Below are 19,264 nucleotides of genomic sequence, written 5' to 3'. Positions count from 1 at the left end.
CACTACCACAGCTGGAGCTCTGGCCCTTTAGATCAAGATTTAAAGCCACGCCCCTTCCAGTTGAGGCCACACCCCCTGCTCAGGACTCTGACGTACCAGTAAGTCCTCTAACTTACGTTCACCCTGACTTTAGGATTGGGTGCACAAGTCTGCCAGCACACAATAAGGGGCCCTATACATGGTGTAATAAAGGAGTAATGAGCCAGTAGCTGAAGAAACTGCAGTATTATGCAAAGATACAAGTTGAGGAGATAGAGAGGAAAAGAGGGTCTCATTTCTTTTTTTCCTTTCCTACTCCAGTGCTAGACACACGGGCTTAGTTAAAGTATGTCAAGCACAAGGGTGATCTACCGTTTAAAAGCTGATGCACATATTAGCTGTAATCCTTCCCTTTAGTTATTAATGTAATAATCTAAACTGATATACATTTTCCATGGCCAACTAGAGTTGTCCTCTGAAGATTTTCAGAACTCATTCTTTTCTCAACGTATTCACAGTGGCTCTCCAAGGAGGGTGGGGGAGAAGAGAAACTAGTGTTTCATGCTGGATGTTTTTTCACCAAGGCCACTAATTGGTCTCCCTAATGGAGGATTCTTTAAAAGTGACCTGCCTCCTATGTGGTTTACATATTTAGAATCACAACAGACACCTTTTAGCTTGAACTGAAGCCTAAGAATATAAGACCTATTGTAAAGTAATCAAAAGCACCTAAGTGACTTACAAGCCCAAGTCCCATTTTCAAAAGAGAGAGTACTAGAATGTCTTTACAAAATTTTACCCCTTGACATTATGCATCTTGCTTTTGGCTTAGCATATTTTAAAAAATTAAAAAAAGGATTAGAACTTCTTTCTCCTCCAAATAGCTTTTCTGTGTTTTCTTCCCTCAACATTAAACTTGCATTTTATACATCTAGAATAAGCATACTTGGTTTGGACTGTATTTGCATCAAACAAAACAAAAACATTATTCTGATGATTATGAATTTTGGTACTGTCCTCAGATACTCCCTGTCTGTTTAAGAAAGCTGTAGTAGTACAAGTTCATTTAAGAAAGTGTGGATGTTCTAAATAGTTCTTTAATTAGTGTATACACCAAGGTTTGAAAGCAGAAACTGCATTTTCAGGTATAGGGAGAATTTTCTCTAAATAATCTAAAGAAGATGTTTTACCTTTGATACTGTGGTACATAGAAGCATCTGAGTGCCTCACAATCTCTAATGTAATTATCCATCAATATCGGTGTGAGGTAGGACAGTGTTATTATTCCCATTTTACAGATGGGGAACTGAGGCACAGAGAAGCGCAGTCGCTTGTTCAAGATCATACAGGAAGCCTGTGGTGGAGCAGGGACTTGAATGAAGGTCTCAAGTCCTAGACTAGTGCCCTGGGCCATCCTTCCTCTGTTGCTACAGGTGACGCGGCCTCTCACATCAAACATGCTCTTCATCCTCACACTTTCCTTGTTCTGACCTTCACCACATTCAGAGTCCTTGCAGCACCCTTGGGAAGGGAGGGTATAGTTCCTACACATAGAACAAACACTCAGACATATTTCTGTACTGTTCCCACCTTCCTAGAAGTCAGGAACAGTTTCTTTCTCAGAGCTGCTAGTGTTTATCTTTTAGCGTCAATTCACAGTCACTTAAACAGCTGGTTTATTAGAGAAAAACAACAAACAGAAATACAATGAAAATGTAGCTAGATTGGGTTAGCTAGCTAGACCCAAATTCTGTTTTAAGTTACAAGCTACCAGAGTGGTCAAGCTGCAATATGAGGTTGCACAATCTTTTGTACCTATGCCATTTTACATGCTGCAGTACCATCAGCTCTCAATCTAAAGGTTGGTAGGGTCAGTCAGTATTTTGATGTGACCCCCCAGGAAGACCTACGTTTTGCACAAAGTTGTACTGTGTTTGTGATGACATTCCCCTCTGAGGTGGTCTTCACAGCTGGAATAGGTTATTCCCCACAGCAGATTGCTAATTTGATAGAAAAATCTGAGTGGAGACAAAGGCATAGGTAGTTTTTGCCTCAGTGTAGGTAGCTGAGGCTATACTCCCACACATCAGGGATTTGCCTCCACTGGCTACAAGGAAGTAAACTTTATGCTTTGTAAAATCCTAGTGGAGACATCAAGAGAGATCTCATGTTAAAATAAACAACAAAAACTAAAGAGACACCAGAAAATTAACGAGACAGCCCAAGTCTGCACTGAAATAGTGCCCCAGCTTGTGGTAGGTTTCCGCAGTAATGCAAAGGAAATGTAAAATTTGGCCACTTGTGGGCATTAGAAATCCCAGAATTCACAGACAATTTTAAAGTTCATGGATATGCCAAACACCTGTCTTTCAAACCAAATGGAAGGTACAGTTAGGTCCCTTTATGGGACAAGACGGCCAGAGACAGTACAAGCTTCCTGTCACAGTTCAAGACAACTGCACCTGCATTATTCCTCTATGGGACAAAAAAAAGCACCCACTCTCAGGCTTCTGGCTCCCCAGCCATCACCTCTCTTTGGTGGAGACCAACGTTTATTCGGGCTGCACAGTTCTGTGCCTAGACTGAGTTCCCAAGCAAGACAGACTGCCTAAAAGCAAGCCTGCTTTGCTTTTCTACTTAGAGGCTATAATGGCCCACAGTGATGAGGTACCACAGAGCTTTTCCAAAGCAAGCACACTTATTGTTAAGTCGAAAGCATTAGAAAGAAAACATTAAAACAATAAGAGAACCTATATGCATGGCAATATACTTATCAGAGATCACCCCAACTTCAGTGAGGCCTCTGGTAGGAGACAGTCCTTCAGATCCCACCAAAAGGTTTCTGTGGTTACAAGTTCATAGCTGCCTTGGCGCAAAACGAGCACCCCTATTAATCTGACAGTCAGTCGTTTATACAGTTTGGGTGCCTGATGTTCTCAACACAGGTGGTCTTCAGACAGAGGTCCCCTCCTCAGGGCAAAGTGCCAAAAGGCTTGCACAACTGGAGACAATACATTTGCCTACACCTCCCCTAGAGATTTTCTGAGAAATCCATTTAATCTGCCAAACTAGAATGAACTTTTTAAGTTGTTACAGATAGCCCCTTAATGCTCATAACACTTCCCAGAGTTTACATTAGTCATGTCTCAAGAGGGGAGACATTACCCACAATACATAACTATTTTGCATGTTTAATACAATGAATTCCTAAAATACTTAAACTTAATACAGTTTGTCCAGGATATTGCAGAAACTTGCCATTTCTGTCACACTGCTGTCTGAGGCAATCAGCTGCATGGCAAAGTCTGAGCAGAGTTAAGCCCTTTGTCTAGGGGGAGTGTTTCCCTGTGACTGTGTACAAATGCAGAAGCTAGAGGATTCATTGCAGCTGTCTGTTAGAAACAGAAAGCTATCAGACAGCAAGAGAAACAGCCATGAGAATGGCCTTCAGCGGCAACAGTGGGCCAGAGCTCTTGGAAGGCTAGTGAGGCAGGTTTTAAATCTATGAGCAAGCAAGCTGCCCGCTGTGTTTTACCTTTATCAGGGAAACTTTGTATATATTCTTTGTAAATAAACAGAATTGCACTAAAGAAATACCTGACTCTTATAATCAGTTTCTCCTTCTAATAGAAATAACTGAGCAAGGCCTTAAATATTGGCTAGCCTCTCTGGACAAGGGTCAACATTATCATCATCAATGCTGCTGCTATAGGGAGAAAACAGCAATTTTGCTATTTAATATGATTACATTTGAGGGCCCCAATTTAGGAAGACACCTCTGTTCATAATAACATTTATGCAGGTTTCAGAGTAACAGCCGTGTTAGTCTGTATTCGCAAAAAGAAAAGGAGTACTTGTGGCACCTTAGAGACTAACCAATTTATTAGAGCATAAGCTTTCGTGAGCTACAGCTCACTTCATCAGATGCAAACATTTATGCAAACACTTAACTTTAAGCACCTTCTGAAGTCCTATTTAGCTGCCAGTTCTTCAGACTGAGTTGGGCACTTGGATTCTGCCACTGAAGCCTTCAGATCCATGCGTTTGAATCACGGGACAGAAGTTGGACCATAGTGATTGCTGAGTGCCACTGTACATCCAAATCTCTGTCAAATCACTGCAGTTCATGGTCTTATTTGATTCCTCCCCACCATTAAAATGCTGATTCTATCACAGGTTTGACAACCGTATAAAAGATTTACGCTAAGTGGGAGTGCAAAAAAGTTATACCACGCTGCATAAGACTCCTTCATTATAGGTTGGATGAATGACATTTAAAATCATCAGATTACGCTTTTATAACCTTTAACAGGAACATAATTTCATGTGCCTAGATGAAAAATAGAAACCCGACAATTGCCACTAGCCCTGACCAAGTATATTCCACACAGTTAAGCAGATGACAAAATAGCAAAACAAAATGGAATTTAAACAATGTTTTCCTTCCTAGGTCAGTGAAGCACAAAGCCTGAGTCACATTTCAGCCATATCAATGTCTTCTGTTGATATACCATTGATAAAGCACTCCAAATAAGCTTCAGTAGTTTCAAATAAAACATTCATTGTTTCTCTTTTGAGTTATCATTTATTTGGCCATAAATATGCTATAGGATACAATTATCAGAATGCTACATATAACTGGGGCCATAGAAAAAGAATGTGAGAGATATTTTGTTAAAGAAATCATTGTCAAACCTGACTATACATTAATTGAGCATGCAGGGACGATACCCCTGAAAGGTTTAAAGTGTCAAGGGAGTTTTATCCTTTACTTGTTGGGCCAGGTCCTCAGCTGATGTAAATTAGCATAGCTCCATTCCTCCATTTAAGTCAATGGAAGAGCTACACCAATTTATACCAGCTAAGGATTTAGCTTTGGGCGGGGGAAGCGGGCACTATTTGGTTTAATGGCCTATATTTTTTAGATATTCTATTTCTCAATTCACTCTTACAAGCCAAGGATGAGAAACTCTATTTAGTAAATACTGAACCTATAAGAACTTGATGAGTGTAAAACCACTAATGGAATCACAACTTTAAGCCTGTACCCTCAAAAATCAGCTCCTTTTAAAAATTGAACAAAGTGTCCTTAAAAGTGAAAAGATTAACTCAAAAGGATAATAAATCAAAACAAGTAGAGTTCAGCACATTAAGAAATTTTACTATATAGCCTCCCTGCCTTCATGAAAACTGAAGCCCTATTTCTGTTACAAAGTGGGTCAGATAACAATCTGGACACTCATCCATTGTGTAAGCAATTTCCCTAAAACCAGGCAAGCTGAATGTGCTTTGTAAACAAGCCCACTAGCAAGAGGCAGTTTGCACTTGCAGCTCTCCTTTATCAGTTATTGCTTTTATAATTTGGCAGAAGTTGAATTACCACCTGGAAACAACAAGCAGGGAGACATTTCATATCACTCTTAGGGCCCTCTGGTCTGGGGACTAAAGGAGAAAAGTTTCAAGGGCCTGCATGGCAGAGATTTTGTCACCTCCCTTGCAAGTTTTGTTTTGAGACCCCAAAGAGCAAAGATACTGAAGAGAAATGGCGGGAGTGCCATTCTTCCTTCTCTCCAAGAGTCTGGGGATTTCAACCCTTTCATTTTTAGTTCCTTCTGGCCCTTCTTTTCGGGAAGAAGTGAATTAATGAAAAGGTATGCAATTATTTCAATTTTATCTCCTTTCCTGTAAATTGCAGCAGCAGTCTGTCCCACTAACCTTTCCCTGTTTTAGAAAGGAAACCATGTTTGCCTCTTGTGTTTGTTTTCTAATGCTTGTTTAAGGGATTAACGGACTAAGAGACTGGGACAGTGAAACTGCAGCTCAGATAAATCTTGGGGAAGACACCTATCTCCAAAAAAACAACAACTTTCTTTAGTTGTTTTAGTATTCAGCTCATACATAGAGGTACCTACCTGACTAGGGATGACACTTACAGAAAATAACTAGCTTCTCTCTGATTCAGTCCACAACAAGAAATGAATTGGTCAGCTACTTCTTGACAATTGGGTTCTATTAGGCAATAGCCAACCCAGGTGTTGCTAATTTAAGGAGTCTCAGGTGAAGCAATGACCATTCAGCGGAAGTTGACATAGCATAGTTACTTTAAAACACACACACACGCACCCCGCCTCCACTCCCCAAAAAAGCCTGAAGCACTAGTCTCTAGTTCGTTCTAGGGAGGAACATTAAGGAAGTAAACTGGTGGAGAGAAGTTTGCTATAAAAAGCACTGAAGCTACAGTCAGAAACCCTGTATCTAAGTCTTTCATGAGTGAAAGTCAGACTTCAGTCAGTGGGTTTAAACTGAAGGAAGTGAGATCAGAATCAGCCTTGTAGCATCTTGGTATTGTCTGAACTTTACTAAACTATAATCCAGGAATATTTTAGTTTTGTTAATGTATATTTGTTGCTTCTACATTTTGCTGCAGCACATATACTTTGCAAACACACCTTTTTATTTGGCTGCTGACAACAAACTGTACTTGCGTTATTCAGCTGATCAGTTCCACTGAAGTCAAGTAGGTCCCATTTAGCCCTTAAAAACAGTCATGTCTCATAACGAATCAAAAACTCACTTGATGTCATACTCCTCTTTGCTTTTTGATTGCTACAGTGTACTAACCTGGCTTTCTTTGAAAATACTTAAGCAATTGTTAATGTCTTCCACCACCACCACCCCCACCATTTATTGTTGCCAATCACATTTTCATAACCTGTATCTATGAAATGCAACAAGAAATTCTTGGGGCCGGTTAAAACACAGAAGTAGAGAGCTAAAGACCCCCCGCAACTTTCGGCCCCAATCCTATAATCAGATCTGCATGGACTGACCTATCTGAAACACCACTGAATTCATGGAGGTGTCACATAGGCCCTTGTGTCTTCCCTCAACACAGAGGAAGTTTAAAAAAAATGCATAGAGAAGCAGAGTAATGTCACTTCTGAGTGAGGAAGGAGATCCCAATAAAAAGGGAGATCAAATAATTAGGGTCACTTAAGACTAGGTGACCCTTTCCACTATACAGTTCAAAAGGGAAGTAGGAATTAAAATAGTTAAATGTGGAACTTTAACCTTATTGGAATACATCTAAGCACAGAGACTTCTCCCCTTAGCAATTAGTACACAAGAAGAGAACGCAGTTTGAGTGTACTATTGATACTAAAAATGAGACACACAAATGTATCTTGGATGTAACACTGAAGTAATGAAAAGCAAGGGTATAAGAATTATTCATTATGGCCTTGATCCTGCCAGCTCCTGCAAATGGGTAGACCCCTGAGCTCAGTTGAAGCCAGATTGATTTCAGTGTCTTGTCTATGCAGAACCAATGTCTAGACTGGGGCCTAATATTCTGGCACTCCTGCACCATGACTGGGAGTTTTCACCAGAACCAAAACATATCTAAGGTATGGCAGATTCATACTTTCTAGTGAATGGAACACACTATGTTAGAGGAAAATCAAATTCAAAGTAATTAGCTTCAGTACATCAAGTGAGCATTGACAGCATTTGAAGTATAAGTGGATGTAACTGGATACCTTACGTGACAGCTAAGAGAGTGGGGAAGGTAAAAGGATGTGAGTTTTGTATATTATATATATTTTAAACAAAGATTAGTAATTTGTTTAAAATGATGAGGAGCAGGAATGGCTCTACCTCTGAATATATTAAATGAATACATCGATGTGAAACTTGAACTGCTGGGATTGTTACGTGTCACCTCTGGTGTTGTCAGTCACTGTGCTGTACCATAATGTGACTGATGCATCCTGGCATGACACATCCAAGCATCAAAGACAATGGGAATAGAAGTTTGTTTTTTAGTAACCAGTATGAGCAACATCTTACTTTGCAATTTTTTTAAATGACCCAGTATATTCAAAGTACAATGTTATTTTAACAAGAAATAATCAGGAAGTTGGGAGAAAAATGGGAATAAAACGTTTAACCCAAAAAGAAAGATCCTAGTATATTAGGGATGATCAAATAATTAGGGATCCAATGTTGCCTCACCAAAGGGAGCACACAGAGTTCCCATCTACACTCATGGAAGCTATGAGGCTGCAAATTAGGGAAGACAGACTATTGTCTTTTAAAGAAGAGACTAGATCTCTTTGTATGGAGAATTTCAAATACATTTTAATGTTGTGATTAATGTAGATATATTTCTATTCTTTGCTCTTCTGGTGGAAATTGCTATAATCAACTTTCAAAGACTATTTCTTTATAAAACCTTTACGTCAACCAGCTCAAAAAGAGTCCAGGCTAGGAAAAAAAGCCATAGGAGAGCCAGGAAAGTTATGACTTCAAAGCAGCGGGAGTTTGTTAAACTAACCAGTGTATGAAGCTTATTAGAGTGCATCATAGTGCTGCAGATTTATACAAGCTAATTAACGAAGTGTCCTTAAACTTATCTTAACATATTCAGCTCAGGAAGTACTTTGAGGAGAAGACACCAATCTTGTCAGCTGGTTATAAATTCAAATAGGAACTTCAAGGATAAAGAAATAGGGCTTTTAGGTTCAATGATCTTCCAGTAGCTTCACTTCTAGCGTGGATAGCTCATTCTTTGATATATTTATTATGAATCCTCATTTAGAAGCTAACAAACAAGTGTGGCCAGAAAAGAACAATCCCAAAACATCATAAACATTATAAACCACCACCAAGTCCAGTAAATAACTGCAAGGACATCACATCTCTCCCAAGACGAGGGCCAATCCTACAAACCCTTTATTGTATAAATGGTCTCACCAGCATCAATGAGAGTACTTCAAGGAGCAAGATGGGGCTCCAAAAGAATACACAAGAACAAGACAATCAGAATACTTTGAGGAAAACTGAACACAAACACAGTATAAAGATGACATACTGGTTGCAGTTAATGCACTTTATGTGCAAATTTGCTCGGCACTTTCTGTTCAGCAATCCAAAAATTATCCATCTCCTGGTTAACGCAACCTGTAAGCTCTGCAAGTCCTCCCACTTAATTTCTCAGCTCAACATGACCAGTCCCAGTTTAAGTCTCTTAAGTACTATTTTCTCTAACAACTGTTTTCTGACTTTTTAAGGAGACACAGCTACAGTGCAGTTAAGGTTGAACCTTATTCCGTCCTGGCAGAAGCTAACATTCCTCCTTCTGCAACGTGAGTGTAAGCAATGAACTGCAAAAGTTAAGTGTAAAGCAAATATAAAGCACAGAGGACACCAAAGGGGCAGGCCACTTTAAGCGCCCCCTTTTTGCCAAGCATGGACCTGCAGGTGAACCTAGCCTTATCTTTCCCCAACTGGGTGTCAACCAATGCACTTGCACAGATCAGGGCAACAAGAAGCCAGGCCAAACCAAACTAGTCAAAAGAAACAATGGCCACTTCCTATGATGAAGCACTAAGGAAGGCACACACACATACAGCAACAAATCAAAGGCCCTTACCTCAGGGCCCAGCTTCAGCTCTCCCAAACTGAATGTCCAGAACAAAGTCTCTGTGCCTGGTCAACTAACCTTCCAGAGCTTGAGGGGGAACTCTGCCTCTTGCAGACTTCTCATCAGACCCTCCACCATGCAGCTTTGTCTTCCAATAGATAACTAGGGCAGAGCAGGGAGTCTTCTTAATTGCCCCCAGGCTGTTCTGAGCTCTAGGCTGAGCCGTAAATATGGATAGTACACTCCTTCTGACACCTCACTAATGCAACATAATTACATGAGCTCAATTAATTACAACATAATTAATGAGCTCAAAATGTAGAGTCAATGAGGAAATTATGTTGCCCAGGGTATTTTTCTGATCTATTATCGTCTGTTTGCCAGCAACCCCACCATTCTTCTTATTCCCCGTACGGCATCCATATTTTTGCAGCAAATAATTCCCTACAGATAATGGGCCATCATCACTACTGTGCTACTCCATTTGGGCACTGGCATAACTCCAGAGAAATAAAAGGTGTAAACAACTGGAGTGACACAGTGATGAATAAGGATAAAATTTTTCAAAAAATGTGGAGCGTTGCAGTGTAGACTTAAGAAATACCTGTAATTATCAACTCTTTGAAGCAAGGATCATCTTTTTGTTCTGTGTTGGCACAGTGCCTAGCATAGTGGGGATCTGGTCCATGACTAGGCCCCTAGATGCTGTGGAAATACAGTTAATAGGTAACTTGTGGTAATGACTCCATAGTTAAGGCTTCAGCGCTACAGTTTACCAAGGGATATGGTGTATTCTCCATCACTGACAATTTTAAAATCAAGATTGGCTGTTTTTCTAAAAGATATGCTTTAGGAATTATTTTGGGGAAGTTCTATGGCCTGTATTCTACAGGAGGTCAGACTAGATGATCACAATGGTCATTTCTGGCTGTGGAATCTATGAGTCTACAACTGAGCACAGCGGCAGATTGCTAGGCCCATCTGGAACCCCACAGACTTTAGTGAAGGCTATGAAATCTGTGGGAGAGCCATGGCAATCTCCCCACATGCCATCACTAGTGGGATGAAAGCCTAAGACTTTGTGGCTGCTTTCCATTCTAGGCCTGATTTAACTCACGTCTTCCATGTTCCTAATTGATTTGCATTCAGACAGTTATTCCAACAATTTGAAATGTTGGACATGCACATCTTAAATGAAAAATATTTTTGCTTTTTTATTTCTTGTAAAATTATGCTCTTCTTTAATCCCTCTTCTTCTATTGACATTATTTTAAAGCATGGTTATTTGGAGATAATACTGGATATGTTATAAGCCAACTGATATTTCAACTATCACAGCAAATTACAATCATTTGAGTCAGGGTACTATGAAACTCAAAGATCTGTTGTGCATCACAGTAATATTCCCAGTGATATCTACTTTCCTCCACTGTAATAGTCATAATATAGAGTTTACTGTCTCTGACCTACTTCATACTCTTCAATTCCATTCTGCTTAGGATGACCAGATGTCCCAATTTTATAGGGGCAGTCCCGATATTTGGGGCTTTTTCTTATATAGGCTCCTATTACCTCCCCCCTACCCCCGTCCCGATTTTTCACACTAGTTCTACTTAAGGGCATGGTTGTAAAAACAGAGGATAGTGAGGGAAGAGAAATGATTCTATGGGCATAATTCTCTGCTGGTGTAATTCAGAGATCGGCAACCTTTGGCACTCGGCCCACTGGGGTAAGCCCCCAGGTGGGCTGGGCTGGTTTGTTTACCTGCTGTGTCCGCAGGTTCGGCCGATTGCGGCTCCCACTGGCTATGGTTCACCGCTCCAGGCCAATGGGGACTGTGGGAAGTGGCAGCCAGCACATCCCTTGGCCCACGGAGCTTCCCACAGCCCCCATTGGCCTGGAGCAGTGAACCACGGCCAGTGGCAGCTGCGATTGGCCAAACCTGCGGATGCAGCAGGTAAACAAACCGGCCCGGGCCACCAGGGGGCTTACCCTGGCAGGCAGCATGCCAAAGGTTGCCGATCACTGGTGTAATTTAACTCAGTTCTTTTTAAGTGGATGGAGCTGCACCAGTTCACACCAGCAGAGGATTTGGTTCTGCTTTTCCTTAATGAGTTAGATATCAAATATACTCAGTTTACAAGTCAAAACACATTTTTTCTAAACACCAACACTACATTTTCTACTTGGCTATGGGGTTTTATTATTATTATTACCACCAACGATAGAGATTCTGGGAGCAGAAATGAACTGGTAATTTTATTAATGATGCATGAAGCAAAATAGAATACATCTTACTCTTCCATAGCTACAGCATATGGTCTCCAGCAAGCTTGCCATCTAAGAACTTGTTTTTGTTGTTACAATGAAATCTAAATTGTTTATATTTTGTTCTGGCATCTGCCATGGTTTTTACCCGTATAGCAAAATAATCATGAAATAAAACATGAAAATGGAACAACAGTAATAAAATAGTTGTACCATACATTGTAAGCCCCACAGCAATCACTTATTCCATTGTGCGGTGAACTCTTAACAAAATAAATTGCTGTTTCATAGAACATGAGCTGCAAATTTAGGCCACAAGCCCAGAGATCCGCAATAGTTATTATCGCTTCATCAGGTGATGCAAATAGCCTAACAATAGCACACTAAGTTTGTCACAAGTTTTTGTATAGGGATCCACAGCGGATATAAAATCACACTGTCTACTTACAGTTACTGCAAGCTAAACAACATGCCAGTTTATTGTTTTAACTACATACTCAAAATGTTGGTACAACCTCCACCAAACAACAGGAAGCAAAGTCAAAGGGTGAAGCCTGGCTCCAGCCCATAATACTCTGATTTGCTCACTTAATCCCTTAATAGCACTTTACTACCACCTTCCATTCTTAATTTACTGCTCAGATGTAGTCCTTTAAAAACCATGGCCTCTTCTTTCTCACACTAGATAGCAACCCTCCCTCACTGCCAGCAAAATCTCAGGCATTGGGGAAACCCTTCCTCCACTCTCTAGGTCCAGCCATTCAGTAGCTACCCTCAATTTGGGCACCCTGGGTAATCCTTCATGCTCTCCTGGGCTTTGCTCCTCATGGTGGTCCTGACTCAAAAGCTAAGGCTCGGGCACTTATATGTCATTCCATAAGAGGACCTGATCCTGATATCATTTTACCATTCAATTAAACAGACCATCAATTAAACAGATTTTAAACAACCAAGGTCCAATTTGTTCTAGAATGGTACCTGGAATCCATGTTGCCTGTCATGTATTAAAATTTTTGATATGGATTCAATCCTTCAAACCCAACTCTCTAACTTTGAAATGACTATCATGGGGGGCTTGGGGTTTTGTGTGGGTTATTGTTGTTTTTTTAATCAGCCTGTCGCCTTAAAACTTCTTTTTCTGTGCTGGGATGAATTAAGTCCAAATGAATTCTTATCCTTTTCCCCATCAACAGCTGGGCTAGGCTCACCCCCATTATAATCTGAGGAGTGGTTCGGTATGTCAAAAGAAATTGAGCCAGCTTGTTTCCAAGTTTCCATTCATTATCTTCTTCCTTCCCTCTTTGGAATTTTGAATAGTTCTTTCTGCTAGACCATTTGAACCTGGATGGCGTGGAAAAGTTTGAATATGTTTAATCCCATTTCTGTTCAGAAAGTCTTTAAACTTCAGACTGGTAAAATTTGGTCCATTGTCAGTGACAATACCAGAAATCCATGTGTGGTAAAGGTCTGTTGAAACTTTTCACAGGTAGCCATGGATGTTATTGAGGTCATCATGTGCACTTCTAAGCACTTTGATTGAACAGCCACTATAATTAAAAACGTCTTCTCCAGGTATCAACCTGCAAAATCAATGTGTATATGGAACTATGGGTGTCCTAGCCATTCCCAAGGTTGAAGGGGTGACAATGCCAGGGCCTATTGATTTACTTGGCTTTGGTGATATCCCTGTACTATTTTCTCTAGATCTTCATCCATGTTTGGCCACTATGCATAGCCCTGAGACACAGGTTTCATACGAGAAATGCCAGGGTGTATTTCATGTAGGTCAGGATTTGATCTCATCCTTGGTGGGGAAGCATAACTCATGTGCCTAACAGTATACATCCATTCTCTGTACCTAGTTCTATACTCCTGGTCCTAAATTCTTTCTCCTTACTCTGATTTGGTCAACTGTGCTATATGTGCTGCATTACCCAGGGAAAGATAGGATCCTTTCTAGTCTATTTTCTAGTCCTTTCTAGTCTATTTCTAGGGACACCTTTACTTGGGTCTGGTCTAGGTGTTCCATGAGTAGCACATTTTCTTCTAGTAGTCCCAGAGAAGAAGCTGGTTCTAGTAACGGTAACTGACTGAGAGCATCACAGTTAGCATGCTGATGTCCAGACTTAACTATTTTATATTCATAAACAGCTAAAGTCAAAGCCCAGTGCTATAGTCAGACCACTGCTAGGATTGGCATGCCTTTCTTTTCATTGAATTCAGTTAACTGAATTTTTGACCTCCAACTAGGACTGCAAGCAAGTCTTCTGTTCCTGGAATGGGATAATTGTCTATTTTAGAAACTTTATTCACTGTTACTTTATAATCCCCACAGATGTCTTGTCAGGTTTAACCACTGGCACTAAAGGGTTAGCCCATTCAGAAAACTGCAATGGTGAAATGAAGCCCACCTTTTTCAGCCTGTCCAACTCAATCTCAATTTTTTGTTCTGAGAGCATAAAGAATGGGTTTTTCTTTAAAATATTTTGGCTGCTCCACATCCTAAATATAAATCCTAACTGCTACCACCTCCAGCATCACTAACCTGTCTTGAAAAATTATTGGATGAGTATCCAGAACTTCCTGGAGTGCTGGTGTTTTTAAACATTTCTTTCTGACTCACTTTGAGTTCTTTCAACCAATCTCTAACAAATTTTGCCTTTTTCGTTGGATCAATAAGACTGGTAAGTTTTTTTTCTTTTGGCTTTTATATTTTACAGGAACTAGCACTGGGACCGCTGTCAGGGGCTGCAGATCACGGCTGCTCTGGCTGACCAGGGACTGCTTTCGGGGGCCAGAGCAGCAGCTGGTGTGGCTGTCCCAGGGGCCACCTGAGCAGCTGACCCTGGAGCCAACTTCTTGAGCAGCCCTGGGGTCAGCCACACTGGCCCCTGCAGAAGACACAGAGGTCACGGAAAGTCATGGAATCCATGAGTTCCACGACCTCTGTGACAGACATGGAGCCCTACTGATAAATATATTCATTAATTACCATAGCTGAAGCCTTTGTGTCTAATTCCATGTGCACTGACTGATCGTTTAACTCTGTTACTTCATAAGGACCCACTTTCTTCCCTGTTATAGAGACATAGTGTGTACTTCCTCCTCTGTCTTTTCCTCCCCCTCCAGTAAAAAGACCCTCTGCTTCCTTTCTTTTTCTCTGTAATTATGGCCATTTACAGCTTGGCTTTGATGTGCTTGTTGATATTTCCCCCTGCATTTCCTGGCCAAGTATCCAATCTTGAGGCATTGATGACACTGGGCCATTTTATATTTACAGATGGATGCCAAATGAGCTTCTCCACAGAGAAAGCATCCTTCAGGAGCTGGAAACCCTTTGTGTTTCTTTGCATTTTGTTTACAGAATTGGTTTGTCTTTGTAGTCTGAATGAAAATCTTGTATATTTTTTTACTCCTGCTTCCATCGCTGTTGCTAGTTTCCTTCTGCCAGTAACCACATTTGATTTTTTTTATCATTAATGCCACAAACCAATCTGTCTCCCAGCATATCCTCCAGGACATCCCCAAATTAACAATATTCAGTTAGCTTTTTAAGCTCAGCCACATACAGTGATATAAATTCACCTTGCCTCCTCATCCAATTATGTAAATTAAAACGTTCCACAGTAGTAATGGTGGTCTTTAGCTTATAGTGCTCAGTTAAGATTCTTTGTGGGTCTTCTAAATGTTTCTCTCCTGGTTTCGGAGGTTATAACAAACTACTTAAGAGGGAGTAGGTTTTACTGCCACAGATACCGAGAAATATTGCTTTCTGTTTTTCTTCATCTCTCATCTTGTTTGACAGGAAATAGTGACCTAATCTTTCAACATATTGCTCCCAATCCTCATTTTCTGCATTAAACTCTTCAATTTTCCCATAAGATGCCATTCTATGTTTTCTTCTCATTGCCAGTTTTGTATAGGGGCCCCCAAAGGCTACCATAAGATGCAGTCTACTTTTAGTTACCACAGGCTAAAGAACACGCTGCTTTATTGTTTGAACTACATACTCAGAATGATGGTACAACCCCCAACTACAAACAGGAAGTAAGGTCAAAGGGCGAAGCCTGGCCTCCAGCCCATACTACTCTGAGTCACTCAGTTAACCCCTTAATAGTCACTTTACTACACAAGTGTAAAGAAAAAAGACTGTTGGATAATGATCTTTGTTCTCCATTATTAATCTAAGCCATTAATGGTTATTACTGCTCTCTGTAATAGTCTGATTAAATTTACACTTGTTATTAGAAATCTGATGAAGGTGTATATCTCAGTAAAAATATCATTAAGATGGAACTTTGTGGCACTCATGATCATTTGAGAACAAAGTGATGGATTCTTCTGAAGTCAGCATACTAAAATGGAAATACTGTAATCTGTAATTATAGTCTGCATAGTTTTCATCTTCAGTATATTTTGTCATAATAGATATTCTTGTGACAGATCATCAGTTTAGCTAAACTGATTTATCTCCACTTAAGTTAATGGCACAATGCTAGTTTACACATATTGAGGATCTGGGCCCTGATATTTTAAACTATAACAAGAAACGGAAAAGAATAAGAAACTGTATTTACTCAAGATGTTCTCTAAACTATACCAACTGTCACCAGAAGTAGGCTGCTAGGGCTGCTTAATAATGGGTATGTGAGATTTACCCCCTAGAATAAAAACAATCTGCGGTGTGCAAAATGGGAAACTATTTGTTGAAAATAATGACATCCAACTTTAAGAAATCAGGTTAATAGTCTCATTATTTGTATGGCTCAACACTGAAAATAATGCTGTGCCAGTTGGGAAAGGAACTGCGACTGTTGCAGTTAAGGGCATTGTTAAACTAAGCAGTAGGTGATACCCTAACAGAAAGTCAATCTCTACAGTTGCTAGTGGCATACAATAAGTCCTACCTGGGAAAATCCTCTAGGCATCATTCAGGCATACATCACATTTCAGCTCCAGCCCACGAAAGCACTCATGCCCAAATTTTTAAAGGTATTTTGGTGTTGCAATACCTAGCTGCCTAAAGCTCATTTTCAAAAGCGATTTGGGAATATTGGCTCTAAATTCCCAAATCCCTTTTTCAAATGAGCTTTAGGTTCCTAAATCTGGCAGGTGTTGCAATGCTGAACACAGGAACATGTAAATACCTTTAAAAGTGTTTGTGTAAGGCCCTGATTCAACAAACCACTTAAGCACATGTATAACTGTAAGCCAGTGAATAGTCCTATTTGACAGCATTCAGGCACTGAGCAGGTACACACCCTCCCTGTTCCTTTATGTCAGAAGCAAACACAAAATAGTAAGGCCCTGTGATGGGGTGTACAAACCTCACACTGAAAGGGAAGGGGTTAAAGAGCTGCTTTGGGTCCAGGCAGTCCCACCTTACCACACCCACAAAGCCTGCGCAGGCTGGCGGAGGAATTTAAAAAAGGGGAACAGAATGGCTGAGTGGCAGACAGACAGTGGAGATAAGCTGACCTACACTCTGAGCTCCTGGGAAGACGTACCACAGGAGTGCTTGATTTTGAGGTCTGTCTGTAGTGACCTGACCAAGCCTATTGTCACAGTTCAGGACAACTACACCTGTATTTCCCCTCAGTGGTCCAGCGAGGGCACCCACTTTCAGACTTCCAGCTCCTCTAGTTGTCAGCTCTCTTGGATGGAGACAGGTCTCTCTCCCTTTGGGCCAGGGTAGCTCCAGGCTGAACAGTTCCCTGCTTTCACTGTGTTATTTCCAGCAGAGACAGGCTGCCCAAGCAGGCCTGCTTGTTTTCTCTTCAGAGACAGCTAATTAACAGTGTGATTGTCTACAGTTATAGTTTCCACACAGCTGTTTTTATGCAAGCCTATTTTACTCTTAGGACAAAGCACTATAGAGAAAACATCTTAAAAGCAACCAAAAAAAACCTGCACGCATGCTAATAAGCATCCCAGAGATCACCTCAGCCCTAATATAGGCTCTGGAAAGAGCAATTCTTCAAGACCCCACCCAAAGGCGTTCAAGTTCATCACAGCTTCAGCTCATAACAAGCATCCAGTCTTATGGGGCTTCCAACCCTTCCCTAAGGATCAGAGTGCTTCATTGACCTGGGACCCTGTCTGTTGTCTAGATCTGGAAGAAAGACTGGAGCCTCTGTAAAACCAGGCTAATTATCAAAAATTCTTTACATCTTTTAGTTCTTGGAGAATCCAGTTTGAACTAGCATAGATATTTCACTTAGGTGAGGAAAAAAATATAAGCCTTAACTGAAATTTTGCTACTTCTTTTATACTGAGTTTAATTCAGTCTTGCTCTGTGGTGGATGCTATATAATCTAAATAGTTCTGGGGTTGGAAATATTTTTTTACAAACTATAAGATTCCTCAATTAAAGGATTAAATAACCCAGTCAATTTTGTGTCAGTGTAGTAATTTCAGTTTATTCTTTCATACTCACACATCTCAAACCTCTATACACTCATGCGTTACTTTCCCAGAACAAGAGGCTTGTCCATATGATATATTTAAGCCCTATAAGCCTGTCTTTCCTTGTCATAAAATGATCTTAAATCTATCTGTTCTTATCGAGAAGAAAATATCATTTTCTTCAGTTATCTTTCCCCTGAGACAATATGTTTCTTTCAAGTTAAGGTAGTTTATTGAGTTACTGTACAAAGTACAGTGTTAATAATAGTCATAGGAGTTTGAGACCAGAAGGGACCACCAGATCATCTAGTCTGACCTCCTGTAAATCACAGGTCACCAACACCACACAGCATCTACGCACTAAGCCCAACAACCAAAATTAGATCAAAATATTATAGTCTTTAGGCAATAACAGGACTTTTTTCCTGGTTATTAAAGTGGCCACATACAACACTCTGAAAGAAACAGCACAAACGAATGTGTAGGTAGTATTATTGGCTCTCTCTTTCTGTTCTATCCATCTAGGTACAGATACTAATAGAATGCCCACCATTGTTGCATCTGCATGTGTGTACCACAAGAGAGACACGTGAAAAACAATGTGGTTTAAAATGGTGGGGATAGCAACTTTCACTAGGACTGAGATATATCTATCTGCTAGGTCAGGTGATCACTATTTATAGGTGCAATTGGGCTAGTTTCACTATATTTTATTTCAGCTTACTTTGGCTTTTTTTATTGTGTCATGCAAGACCAACATATAAGAAAGAATGTCACTGTTATCTTACATAACCAGTGTTGATTTTTTTTTTTGTTTTAACACAACACAATTAAAAGGACTCAGCTCCCATGCTGTATATTTATCTTCCACCATGTGTTCAGTGTAGTAACAAGGACAGAAAATTATTAGATAAAGTTAAAGAAAAATGTTTTGACAGCTGCACTTTCCACCTCTTTTTCTTTCCAGGTCAGTCTCCCAAATTTGTCTTTTTCATTCTCCTTCTTTCTGTGTCCATTTGACTGTTTTCTTTTTTGCTATGTCTCTGTCTTTACTTTCTTTTTTTCCTCTGTTTTTCATTTTTCCTCCTTTCTCTGTCCCTCTCTCTTTTCCTTTATCTTCTTTAACTGTCTCTTTTCTTTGGCTCAGGCTGACAGTGCAGGCAGTATACCTCATTGATTTTGAGACCT

The sequence above is a fragment of the Lepidochelys kempii genome, chromosome 7, assembly GCF_965140265.1.
Source record: "Lepidochelys kempii isolate rLepKem1 chromosome 7, rLepKem1.hap2, whole genome shotgun sequence".
Classification (NCBI taxonomy): Eukaryota; Metazoa; Chordata; order Testudines; family Cheloniidae; genus Lepidochelys; species Lepidochelys kempii.
This window is presented reverse-complemented; position numbering follows the sequence as displayed.